The 13,538-nt window shown below is 44.8% G+C and overlaps 1 long non-coding RNA gene and 1 other non-coding gene across 2 annotated transcripts; both read left to right on the forward strand.

Annotated features, from left to right (window-relative positions):
• Positions 1-11,069: 11,069 nt before the first annotated feature.
• On the forward strand, positions 11,070-12,550 carry LOC127206636 (uncharacterized). The gene is made up of 3 exons (XR_007832803.1): positions 11,070-11,162; positions 12,208-12,289; positions 12,509-12,550. It is a non-coding gene; the product is annotated as an uncharacterized LOC127206636 (long non-coding RNA).
• On the forward strand, positions 12,359-12,442 carry LOC127207599 (small nucleolar RNA SNORD87). Its single transcript, XR_007832939.1, has one exon. It is a non-coding gene; the product is annotated as a small nucleolar RNA SNORD87 (small nucleolar RNA).
• Positions 12,551-13,538: the final 988 nt, after the last annotated feature.

The following is a 13,538-nucleotide window of genomic DNA, read 5'->3' on the forward strand; positions in this document are numbered from 1 at the left end:
AAAAAAAAAAAAACAAAACAAAACAAAACCAACCCTCCACAGAATCGACTACCCTGGGCCTATAGGGAGTCATAGAGACTGAACTGCCAGAGAGCACGGGCCCTCTGCACACACAGAACTGTTGTGCAGCTCAGTCTTTATGAGGGACCCCGATCAACAGCTGGACTTTGGATTCCTTTTCCTTTGTGTGTGTGTGTGTGTGTGTGTGTGTGTGTGTGTGTGTGTGTGTGTGACAAGATTTCTCTCTGTAGCTATCCTGGACTCGCTTTGTAGACCAGGCTGGCCAGCTGGCCTCGAACTTACAGAGATCCGCCTGCCTCTGCCTCCCGAGTGCTGTGATTAAAGGCGTGCGCCACTACTGCCCGGCCTTCATTCCTTCATTCTTTATAATGTATAGCCTCCACAGCCTCCTCAGGCTTCAGCATAAACTATAGCCAAGTAATTTATTTAAAAAAAAAAAATGCCCCCACCCCTGGAGATGTGACCAGCTTGCTTCATTCCCTTCGGTTTACTTCATCAGCTAAGGTGAGGCACAGCCCTCAGACCCTTTGAACCCAGAGCCCGTGTCTGCCTCAACTGCCAGTTTTGTACCTTGACTGAGTTACTCTGTGTACAGACACACACTGCTAGTTCGTTTGTTTGTTTGTTATTCGAAAGGCGGGGGCACAAAGCTCCACATCCACAGCCAGTTTTTGCTGTTGTTGTTTTAGCATCAAATTTTATACCAATGACATTTTAGGAAGATTCTTCTGTGCCAGGTGACTTAGACGTGGGGAGAGGAGGCAGGGTACCATCCATCTGAGTGTGCCTCAGCCCTCGTGCTCCTCAGCTTCTGCTAGGTCCTGGGATTTTACAGCTGGTCTCCTTTGTCCTAATATCCTTCTGTAAAGGGAAAGGAAATCAACTTAGATTGTGTTTCTAATAGGCCCGATGTAAGAAAGACCCAGAAGAATTTGGGGGACAGGTGCAATCTTGAAAGCTGCGTAGGAATTGACAGAGAAATCATTAAGGTACACCAAAGAGAGCAAAAGAAACCTACTTGTGAAATGCTGTTTAAACTAAAAACAACAAGACTCACAAAATCATTCTAAATGGATGACTTGTGAAACAGAAGACATGTGCTTTTCTTCTTTTTACATACTTAAAAAGTGTTGGAGCCGGGCATGGTGGCTCACGCCTTTAATACCAGCACTTGGGAGGCAGAGGCAGGTGGATCGCTGTGAGTTCGAGATCAGCCTGGTTTATAAAGTGAGTCTAGGACAGCCATGGCTACACAGAGAAACTTTGTCACAAACAAACAAACAAAAAAGTATTGGTAGTATTAGTGTGCACACACGCACATGTGTTCACACCTTGGTTGGTGTGTGGAAATTAGAGGACGATTTGAAGGAGGCAACAGTTCTCTCTTTCACCTTTACTTGGACTCAGGGGATCGAACTCAAGACACCGGGCTTGCAGGGCGAGCTCCTTTTCCTTTATGCCCTGAACAATCTCACCTGCCCCGTTGTTTGCTTTTCTTGAAAAGGGTGCTTGCTATTTGCTCTTGTGCCCTGTGTGGTTAGCAAGCACACAGGCAGGGTGTGTCTGTCTGCATATTCCTCACCAGGGAACCAAGTTTTCCGGGTTCTTGGGAGAGGGGGTTCACAAAGTACGACACCCTCTGGGAGGCAAGCACAGGGGACTCTGACACAAAATCATAATATATGGGAACCAGTGTGTAAATATACACACTGAGGGTATTTAAATTCACTTTCCATGTAGCTGTAATTGCAGTCTTATGCCCTCCAGTTAACTGTTCCTTTCAGTTAGCATACTCCTTGTCAATCATCCTATTTTTCCCTTAGAGACTTCTGAGAACAGCATGCTTATTGTCCTTTAAAAAGGAAGCTGGCAAAATTTGAGAAAAGAGTCATTAATTCCTTATTGTAACTCACTGGAGGTTTAATGGGATGTTAATTGCAGGACATGATTTATATTAGACTATGATGGAGGAATAAATAACCTTAATTTAACCTTAGTTTAAAATTTTCAGTTACTTACATTCTTGACTATGTAATCATTCTTGAATAATTTTTTTTAAGCAGTGAGAAAAGCGGTATTATTTCACATAACAGGAAGCGGACGCTGGTGGCTTCGTGGTCAGTAAAACCTAGTTCATCGGGAGACTTAATGGGGTCTCTAGGCTGCTTTGCTCTCTGAGGTGGATTTCCCTTCTTGCAGAAGGACTTGGGCAGCAACTCCAGGCATTCTTTCACAGTTGAGAACAGACAGGGAAAGAGGAGCTACTTCCTCCCTCTTGTATCTATTAGTGTATGTATATGTGTGTGTGTGTATAAAACACACATATATAACACATATATAATATATATCTATATATTGGTCTCTCAAGTCCCCTACGGACTTCCCCTCAAGTTCCACTGGCCAGTCGGAACAATTTTAAAACACCCCCTTATGCTGAACACTTCTCATGGTGGGATTTAAGTAGTCGTTTCCAAAGCTTATTAACATGAAAGTTAAGCTAACCAGAGAAGGAAAACCCTAGTGTTTCACGCTGACAATTAAGTGCATGGCTGTTTTAGATCCAGACAGGAATCATAAGTAATTTAGGTAATTTTCAGCAAAATTATCTCAGTAAAGTTCATGTGCTTTAAGTATTTAAGCATCAAATTTCATCCAGATCAATGCCCTATTTTCTGACAATTTAATGTATTCTTGGACTTTTAAATTGGACAAAATATATAAATGCTATGATTATCTCAATGTCAATATTATGTTTAAAAATAACTTTGCTGGAGGCTGAAAGGATTTTATATAGGAAAGCCGTGCGTTTCTGACTAGGGTCATTTATATTCCTCTTGCATCCGCTCTACTTTGACATGCTTACCGCTGAGCTCCAGAGCACAAGGGTGTGGTTATTAGCTCTAGTGCCCGACAGGGTTCTCGCAGAACACCTAGGGGGTCTTCAAGCCCCTCACTGCTCTAAGCAAGGCCCGCTGGCCAGCCAAAGGGATCAATTTACTAATGGGAGATCCATGTGGAAGTGCCGATGACAGGCCTTGGCACCTGGAGAAAAATACTGTCCACATGCATCTCCAGAAATAATAGCCCACTTTTGAGACAGCGTCACTGAATTTATCCCGTAACTCAATGTGTAGAGCAGGCTGGCTCGAACTCACATGATCCTCCTGCCTCTGCCTCCAGAGTGCTGGAATTAAAGGAGTGAGTGCACCACTGCGCCCAGCTAAACACTAAGCTTTTAAAATTCTGGTCCTGTTAATCAGTGGATAATTGTTTTTTAGGTCTATAGGACTTAAATCAGCATGCTCCTCACTAAGCTTTTAAAATTCTGGTCCTATTAGCAATGGATAGTTGTTTTTTAGGTCTATATAATTTAAATCATTACACTTCTCCCGCTCCCCGGTCCCGGTGTATTTGCAGACGGCAGCATTGACTCGATTCATCAATTTAGGGGCCAGCATGCCCCGCAGATCTGCTCGCTGCTGGAGAATGCTGGGTCCTTTTCATGATGTATGATGGCTATCTTTATGTTTTAAGTTTAAATTCCTGTGCTTAAGAGAGCTACAAACACTCCTGACCTGTAAGCCACACTTGCCCATGGCCAGATAGCTTCCTGGAAGGCTGGGGGCTGTTCATGGAAGGTGACAAGCTGCATGTTCTTGATGCTGTAAACAAGCAAGCTTGGTCGCCCCAACTGCACACACACCTGATCACACCTAGGCAGGACGTAGGTCAGGATGTAGGATCCTCCCCAAGTGAAGGCAAGCCTTTTGGATTTGGCCTGTATAAACTCCTGATGAAGGTAATTTTGTGCCATTGTCTGGGAATCCTGAGTTTGGACCTGGCTGCCACCCATCTTCCCAGCCAGTATTTAATAAAGCTTGCTTCAAATTTGGCTCAAAAATTGTGATGGTGGACTTATTCTGTCCTGGTGGGATTAGCAGAAGGTGCAGCAAGATGTGGAGAGTTTTCCACAGGCCTCAGGTACTCTCTGATGCTGTTCTTAGCTTTTGGGTTGGTGTAAGCCAGTGGTCTGCTAAGATAATATATTCCAATTTAAAACAATTTTTTAAAAACAAGATGTTAGTTCAGACAGAGAGCTGTGCAAGGAACAGCTGTTCCAGAGGGCTAGGGCTATCTCAAGATAAGATAACTGTCCTCGGGACCTGCAGATTTCAGTCTCTTCACAGCACTGGTTTCTACAAGCACAGCTTCTGTTCAGGAGTTTCCAGTCACATACCGTATTGAAAGTATAAAAGTAACACACCTTCACAAGATTTTTGAGGTGTTTTGAGTCAGTTTTTATCCATGATGTAAGGTAGGGACTCAACTACATTAAAAATATATAGTTACTTATTTTTATGTATGTAAGTGCTCCATCTGCATACCAGAAGAGGGCGTCAGATCACTTTTGTTTTTTGTTTTTGTTTTTTCGAGGCAGGGTTTCTCTGTGTAGCCCTGGCTGTCCTGGACTCGCTTTCTAGGCCAGGCTGGCCTTAAACTCACAGTGATCCACCTGCCTCTGCCTCTGCCTTCCGAGTGCTGGGATTAAAGGCGTGCGCCACCACGCCCAGATCACTTTTTATAGATAGTTGTGAACAACCATGTGGTTGCTGGGAATTGAACTCAGGACCTCTGGAAGAACAGACAGTGTTCTAAACTGCTGAGCCATCTCTCTAGCCCCCAAAACTGCATTTTTTATTTTAGTTAGTTAGTTAGTTTTTGGGTTTTTGTTTTTGTTTTTCAAGACAGGGTTTCTCTGTATAATAGCCCTGGATGTCCTGGACTCACTTTGTAGACTATGCTGGTCTCAAACTCACAGAGATCTGCCTGCCTCTGCCTCCCGAGTGCTGGGATTAAAGGTGTGCACCACTGTACCTGGCGATGATGATGATGATGACGATGGTGGTGGTGGTGATGATGATTCATATGGCCGTCCAGTTTTCCCAGCACCATTAGTTCAAAGTCTGTTCTTTCCACCACTGAATGTTCTGGGCAGCCTTGTAAAAAGTTAGTCATATACATATGTGATTTATACAACTCTAAGTTGTTGACATCAGTAATTTTATTAGTTACTTTTCTCGTTGTTTCACAGAAGCAACTTAAGGGAAGAAGGATTCATTTGTACTTATGGCTTAAGAAGGGGTACTGAAGCTGGGAGGTGGTGGGTACCTTCCAGTACAGAGGAGGCAGAGGCAGGTGGGTCGCTGTGAGTTGGAAGCCAGCCTGGTCTACAGAGTGAGTTCCAGGACAGCCAAGGCTACACAGGGAAACCCTTTCTCTGAACAAACGTACTCACACACACACACTGCAGGGGAGGGGCTGGAGAGATGTCTCTATGGTTAGAGAGAACTGACTACTCCTCCAGAGGACTCGGTTCAGTTCCCAGCAACCACATGGCAGGTCACAGCTGTCTGTAACTCCAGTTCCAGGGCTTCTGACACCCTCTCACAGATAAGCATGCAGGCAAAACACCAATGCACATAAATAGATAAATGATAGATAGATAGATAGATAGATAGATAGATAGATAGATAGATAGATAACTGTCACCACCATCCAGCACATGGGAGGCAGAGACAGGTAGATTTCTGAGTTAGGTTTTTGTTGTTGGTTTGTTTCGTTTTGTTTTTGTTGTTGTTGCTGTTTTGTTTTGTTTTGGTTGGTTAGTTGGTTTTTCAAGACAGGGTTTCTCTGTGTAGCCTTGGCTGTCCTAGACTCACTTTGTAGACCAGGCTGGCCTCGAACTCACAGCGATCCGCCTACCTCTGCCTCCCGAGTGCTGGGACTAAAGGTGTGCACCACCATGCCCGGCTGGTTTTTTGGTTTTTCAAAACAGAGTTTCGCTGTGTAGCCTTGGCTGTTCTGGACTCGCTTTGTAGACCAGGCTGGCTTTGAACCTGCCTCTGCCTCCCCCAAGTGCTGGGATTATACCATGTCTGTACCTGGCAGGATTTCTGAGTTTTTGAGAGTAGTCTGGTCTACAGAACAAGTTCCAGCACAGCCAGTGCTACACAGAGACACGGTCACAGAAAACAAAAAAACAAACAAAAACAAAAACCAACTTTGGTGTAGAGCCTAATCAGAGGCCTGGATGCGCATGCATGAAGGAAGGACAGAAAGCTATGAGCGAATCAGGAGGCATCCTGTAGGACCAAGGGTAGAGGAGAACGTGTGTTCATGTTTGTCTCTTTAAAATCTATCTTCATTTTGGGTTCCTTAAGTCTCTTTCTTCCTACTCCTCCCCAATCCATTCCAAGAGCCCAACCCCAGATAGGAGAGAAAGGTTGGTGGGAAGAGGGGACGGAGTTCTCCCTAGCTGCTTCCTGCTGTGTAGGGTCGTAGTAGATTGAAGTCCAGTCTTCATTTCTGGACATCTCCGACTTTTTCTCATCACACGGCATCAACAGCAACCAGGAGCCACAACAGGGACCAGCAGCAGCCTGCTTCTCTCTTGGAACACCCTGCCGCCCCACCCCGAGCCCAGGTCTGGCATTTATTCCAACTGGCAAAGACTCAGACACCATGCCAGGCAGTTCACAGCTGACAAACATCACTCACCCTCTCATAAGGCAATTATCAGCTGTGGGCAAACTGGAGCAGCCCCCGCCCCCCATCCCACACCTGGGATTAAAACGAAAACATGTTTACATATAAACCAAAACTTCCACAGCAGTCTCTAGTACTTTCTCACAAGGCCCAGAACTAAGTGGCACTAGAACTTGCCTAATCTGTGCCTTAGCTTCAACCAGCTCAGCTTCAAATTCCACCTCCTTCTACACCCTACCTCAGCTGCCCACGGCAAGATACATGTTGTGGGCTGGAGAGATGGCTCAGAAGTCAAGAGCATTGTCTGCTCTTGCTGAGTTCAAGTCCCAGCAACCACATGGTGGCTCACAACCATCTTTAATGAGATCTGGTGCCCTCCTCTGGTATGCAGGTGTACATGCAGGCAGAACACTATATAGATAATAAATATATCTAAACATACACACACACACACACACACACACACGTTGCACATTAAGTTGTTGGAGGATTTCCAAGGAAAATAAGTCTGAATTAGGCTACTACAGAACAGAAAAAATAGCTTGCATTTGGGGCCCAAGACAAAGATTCTAAACTCCTCTGCTTGGTTCTGTACCTTATTTTTTTCAGTGTTAGATTTTTAGAGGACTTTTTTTTAGATCTAGTAGAAGGGTGCTGAGACAATTACCCTTCAAAAGAAATTTCTTAAGAGGGTCATATCAGCAATAGTATAGAGGGAAAAAAATGGGATCTTGAAAAGACAGCTTTCAGTTCAAGAATGACAAAGGTAATTTCTCTCTTAAAAATGTCTGGAGGACTGGGGCCTCCATACCATGTGATCTATCCTAAGAATCACAGAGGCAGAAGGCACTAGATAAGAGAGTAAAATTGTAATTCAAGAGCTGGAGAGATGGCTCAGAGGTTAAGAGCACCGGCTACTCTTCCGAAGGTCCTGAGTTCAATTCCCAGCAACCACATGGTGGCTTACAACCACCTATAATGATATCTGGTGCCCTCTTTTGGTGAGCAGGCACATGTATGGGTAGAATACTGTATAAATAATAAATTTAAAAAAAATTTTTTTTTTTTTGGTTTTTCGAGACAGGGTTTCTCTGTGTAGCCTTGGCCATCCTGGACTCACTCTGTAGACCAGGCTAGCCTCGAACTCACAGTGATCCGCCTGCCTCTGCCTCCCAAGTGCTGGGATTAAATAAATCTTTTTTAAAATATTGTAATTCGAGGTTACACTGTTCCTCAGCGAGTGGTGGGCTGAGGTCTATGATCTAATGCAGTCTTGTGTGTATGTTTGTGTGTGTGTGTGTGTATGTGTGTACATGTTCCTGCATGCACCTATGCAGAGGCCAGCAGTCAATATCAGGTGTTTCCCTCAACCACTCCCAATCTTATTTATTGTGTATGGAGGCAGGAAGCAGACCTCAGATATAGTCCTCAACCACTCTCCACATTTTTTTTTTTGAGACAGATTATTATTGAACCTGGAACTCACATTAGGCTAGACTAGCTGTTGGGTTTCGGATCACAGAGTAAAGAGAGAGAAGGCTACAGACCAGAGTCTGACCTCCATAGATGAAGCTGCCTGTTTGAAATAGTGACAGTCAGACAGTACAGTGGAGAGTAAGTGAAGACTGCGATGGTCTTTCCTTCCTGGAACGGTTGCTCCAGCCGGACAGATTATCTTGGGAGACAGGCTCTCTCAACGAACCTTCTCTAGGTGTGGCTGACCAATAACTGTTTAGCAAAGTCAGCTGTAATCTCTCGAGAATGCTGTTTTTACAACTGAGGCTTCCTATCACTGGCTAGCCACTGAGCTCCAGGGAATCCCCCTGTGTCCACAGCTCCAGTGCACTGGGATTGTGTGGTGGCCAAGTTCACGTCTCTGTTACTGTGTTTAAAACAAAGGCCAAAACCAAATTAGAGCGAAAAGGGTTGGTTTTGGCTTACAACTCTACGTCATAGTTCATCCGTGAAGGAAGTTAACACAGGAATTCAAGAAAGGAGCCGAAGCAGAAACGGTAACTGAGTGCTACTTCCTGCTTTGCTCTCTCCTTGGCGCGCCCAGCTCGCTTTCTTATACAATCCAGGACCACCTGCTCATAGGTGACCCCATCGCCAGCAGGCTGAGTTCTCCCACATCAGTCACTAATCAAGAAAATGCTCCACAGACATGCCTACAGCCAATCTGATAGAGGCAATTCCTAGGCCAAGCTCCCTCTTGCCAGATGACTCTAGTTTTTGTCAAATTGACAAAAACTAACCAGCACACAGCAAGCCCTTTACCCACAGGCCATCGCTCCAGCTCCTTTTAAAGGAGAGCTGGCCTGGTTTTACCAATTTAATAATTTGGTTTTCCTTTTGCATGTTTTCCTTTCAGACAACATCATAAACAACCCCGCCCTTCTCCTCCCCTCCACTCCCCGCCCCTCAACCCCCCACCCCACCAAGCCTAATGTTCTGTAGCTAGGACTGAAGAATACTGATTGAGACAAACAAGATGGATAAAATGTGAAAGTCCAGCCTGTAAGATGGCTTAGCAGATAAAAGCGTTTGCTGGGCAAGCCAGCTGTCCTGAGCTCTCGCCCAAGAATACATATAAAGGTGGAATGAAAGAACCAAGTACAGCTGTTCTCTGGCCTCCACGTGAGCACACACGTAATGCACCCTCAATAAAAAAAAATTCAAAGCGAGCAAAGCATAACATATTTATTAACAAGGTAACTGTGGTGGCTAGTTTGATGTCAAGTTGACATTAAACTGTGGTCATCTGAGAGGAGGGACCCTCAGCTGAGAAGCTGCTTCTGTAGGTCAGGCTCTATGCAAGTCTGTAGGGTATTTTCTTAATTAGTGATGATTGATGGGGGAGGGCATGGCTTATTGTAGGTGGAGAGACCCCTGGGCCATGGTTCTCTAAGCAAGCAAGCTGAGAAGGCATGAGATAAGCCAGTAAGCAGCACCCCTCCTCCATGGCCTGTGCGTTGTTTTCTGCCTTGCTTGAGTTCCTGTCTTGACTTCCTTCAGTGACAGACAGTGATGTAGGTCAAATAAGCCCTTTCCCTCCCCGACTTGCTTTTGGTCTCTGTGTTTCATCACAACCATCAGGGTTAGCAATAGTAACCCTACTACTTTATGCCTACTTAAGACAAATTTTAGCTGGGTCTCATGGCACAGGCCTGTAATCCCAGCACTTGGGGAGGCAGAAGCAGGAGGAGCTCTGTGAATTTGAGGCTAGCCTGGTCTACAAAGCGACTCCTGGGCAGCCAAGGCTACACAGGGAATCCCTGTCTCTCTCTAAAAACCAAAACAGCTTTTTTTCTTTTTTAAAGATTTATTTATTTATTATATATATACAGTGTTCTGCCTGCATGTGCACCTGCAGGCCAGAAAATGGCATCATATCACATTCTAGATGGTTGTGAGCCACCATGTGGTTTCTGGGTATTGAACTCAGGCCCTCTGGAAGAGCAGACAGTGCTCTTAACCTCTGAGCCATCTCTCCAGCGCCCCCAACTTTTTTTCTAACAACCAATTTCTCTCTCTCTCTTTCTCTCTCTCTCTCTCTCTCTCTGTGTGTGTGTGTGTGTGTGTGTGTGTGTGTGTGTGTATGTGTTCAAGTTTAAGCGCGAACACTAACTCTAATGGAGTTGCTGTGAGTTGGAGATGTCTTAGCAGTTAAGAACACTGGCTGCTCTTCTAGAGGATCCTAGTACCCACATAGTAGGTTGGCTCACAACTGGCTGTAACTCCAGCTCCACGGGATCCAAAGCCCTCTTCTGAATTCTGTCACTACCAGACTGCCTTGCAGGCAATGCACATACACACATGCAGGCCAAATACCCATACACATACACATAAAATAAAATAAATCTTAAAAAATAAATAAATGGAAGTGCTAATACAACCATTTTGTTGTTGTTGTTTTTAAAGATTTATTTATGTATTATGTATACACTGTCCTGTACAGTATACACTGTACACCTGTAGGCCAGAAGAGGGCATCAGATCACATTACACATGGTTGTAAACCACCATGTCGTTGCTGGGAATTGGACTCAGGACCTTTGGAAGTGCAGGCCGGCGCTCTTAACCATTGATCCATCTCTCCAGCCCGTTTTTTTGTTTTGTTTTTTTTTTTTTTAAATCGAGACAGAGTTTCTCTGTGTAGCCTTGGACTCATTTTGTAGACCAGGCTGGCATCGAACTCACAGAGTTCTGGTATTACAGGTGTGCACCACAGCACCCAGCTTGCAATCTGTTTTCAAACACTGAAGTAGGTGAGGATTTAGAAGAGGACTGGGAACCTGTCCCATTTTAAGGCATTATTCGTCACTTGCAAAGTCAATTAAAAAGCTCTAGCTGAAGTATTCCCCTAATTCCCACAGCCTGATCCATCCGCCCCTCAGACCGGGGAAGAGGGGCTGCGGGGGAGGACACGACACAGACTGGTAAATAAGGGACCGGAAGAGGCGGGGCCTAAGAAGGGCCTTAGGGTTGCGGCAAGCTCAGTGACTTCCTTTCGGCGCAGAGCCCTGGAGCGTACAGCATGCCGGGCAGCGGAAGCCCGGGGCGGCGGAACCCGGCCTGCCCTCCGGCTCTAACAGGTGCGAGTCCCGCGGTCTGTCTACCCTGTGGGTGCGGAGTGTGGCTCCTTGTCAGCGGCACCGGGCCCTTGCCGGGTACTGTGGGCCCGTGGCCTGCTGTGCGCCGAGGGCCGCGTTCCTGCTCGCTCTGGCTTCTAAATAATCTGTAGATCTAAAGGGAGCCCTTAGTTTAAAGGCGTGCGCCTCAGGACACTTGAAAGCGCGGGGAGAAGCGGCCTCTACTGACTGCAGCTTTTACCGGGCCTGCATCGTGGCGGGTGTAGGGGGTGGGGGTTGTGTCCCAAAGAAAAGCCACCGTGCATTTGGTAACTCAGGCATTTCAAGACATGAAAGTGATCAAAGTTTCGCGGTCGAATTTTTGTAGGTCTTCATAAGTCTTCTCCAGTAACAGGTTCAATGATTTATTCTCTTGGAGTTCTGTAGGACGTGATGGGTGACCCTGGCCATGCCCTTAACTGTTGGAATGTGCCTGTGATGGTCTGCACAATTGTAGTTATGCATCTGTCTAACTTAACATTGTAAGCCCTGAGACCGATGAACAAAGCTGGTACCCAGGGAATTGTGTCTTAGTCAGCATTGCCGCAGTGAAGGGTGTGAATAAAATTGTTTCTGATTGATAAATGATGGGACAGAACTTAAAAAGCCTGGAGTTAGGAGCAGATGCAGAACCCATGGAGGCGTGGTGCTTGCTAGCATAAAGCCCTTGGTTCTTAGAGAATCCAGGACTTTGAGCCCAGGGGATGCACCACCCACAAGGGACCATCCGCCAATCGGTGACTAAGGAAATGCCCAATCTTACAGAGAAAATTGAGGCTCTCGCCAGTAACTGGCTTGTGTCAAGCTGACATAAAATTCACCAGCAGACTTTCACACGGTGCTAAAACATGGAAGTGCAAATGAGAGCTCATGGCCACATCTAATTTTTAGGTGCAACAAAAGCCTGTCTCGTTTTTTTTGTTTTTTTTTTTGTTTTTTGTTTTTTTTTAGTGCTGGCTTCACAGGTGTGGACCACTGAGCTGGACTTTAAAACCTATCTCTTTTGAAGGAACTTGAACAAATGTTTTCCAAAAACTTGTCATGGAAAGTGATTGAAACAACCCACCAGGACTACGGTTGCCAGCAATAAGGTACAAATTGTGTGTTCCCCTTTTCTTTGTGGTTTAACACATAGGACCTTTCTTGACATGGGTTTAATAGCTGGCACATGATGACTTAAGTTTTTGCCGTTTACCCAGCTGAGAGTTTCCCTGAAGAAATAATCTTAAGACTGAGATGCCGGCTGTGTATAGATTATGCAAACTACTAAAATGTGATGAAGTTTTTTAAATGAGTGCTTTTCTATCCAGCATGTAGGTGGCTGCAGGTAAATGTTCAACTTAAGCTGTGATGTTTAAAAACTTCATTGTTTGAGGTAAGTTTGGTCCGGCAGTCACATCTCGTGATTGAGCAGTATTTGATAAGACTCAGGGACTGGAGCTAATCCCTTTGAAACTGCCTTTGAAAGTCTGTTTACTTGGCATTCTTTTGAAGAGCATTAGGATGGATACCTGGGCTTAGTTTGTGAGATGGAAGAAAAATGATTTGGTGGGCTTCTGACTGTCTCTTTCTCTTTCTTTTGGGAAGGTGCAGCACACATAAAATGAAGAATTGTCAAGAAACTGTGAGCAGAAGCAACTGACTGAAAATTACTATTTTATTTTATTAATAAACAACTAAGTTATGAAGAAATATACAAGTTAATTTTAATTGCTGTGGGCACTGTTTGTTTAAAATGCCATTCTCAGTGAAATAAAGTTCTCACCTTTCACGAGCTGTAGATTTCATTTACTTTATGTCAACACATGCAGTCCTGATGGCTAGTAGAAGAAACAGTACACTATAGGTAAAGTAACTAGGTGACCTTTCCAGGATCACTTGACAACACTAAAATTAGATTTCCTCTTTGAGTGAAGACTTGGCTAAACTTTTAATCACTTGAGTCCCTAGGTTTAGTAAACAGCATAAGAACACAGCAACAGTCTGGTGACTTGGGGGCATTCAGACACCTTGGTAAGGGTGGGGGAAGTGGTTGCTTAATTGGCACAAAGCTGTGGGCTTGAGCCTCAGGAAAAAGAAATTCGTAATGTTAGATTTTCTAGAGGTAGTGTGTCGTGGTTTGTTTTGTTCGTAAGAATTGTTTTGCTTCACTTTAGAGTCCTAGACTTTGCACATATGAAAAGACACAAAAGTCAGCCTTAATTTATATGTACTATTGTTAACTTGCTCTTCCAAGCTAGTACGTAAAAATACCAAAAGTCAGGTACTGTGTGACTGTAATACCAGTTAATTGGAGGCAGGAAGGCCATGTGGCCCCGGGAGTAAAATAGTTGTCTTTGG

The sequence above is a fragment of the Acomys russatus genome, chromosome 2, assembly GCF_903995435.1.
Source record: "Acomys russatus chromosome 2, mAcoRus1.1, whole genome shotgun sequence".
NCBI classification, from domain to species: Eukaryota; Metazoa; Chordata; class Mammalia; order Rodentia; family Muridae; genus Acomys; species Acomys russatus.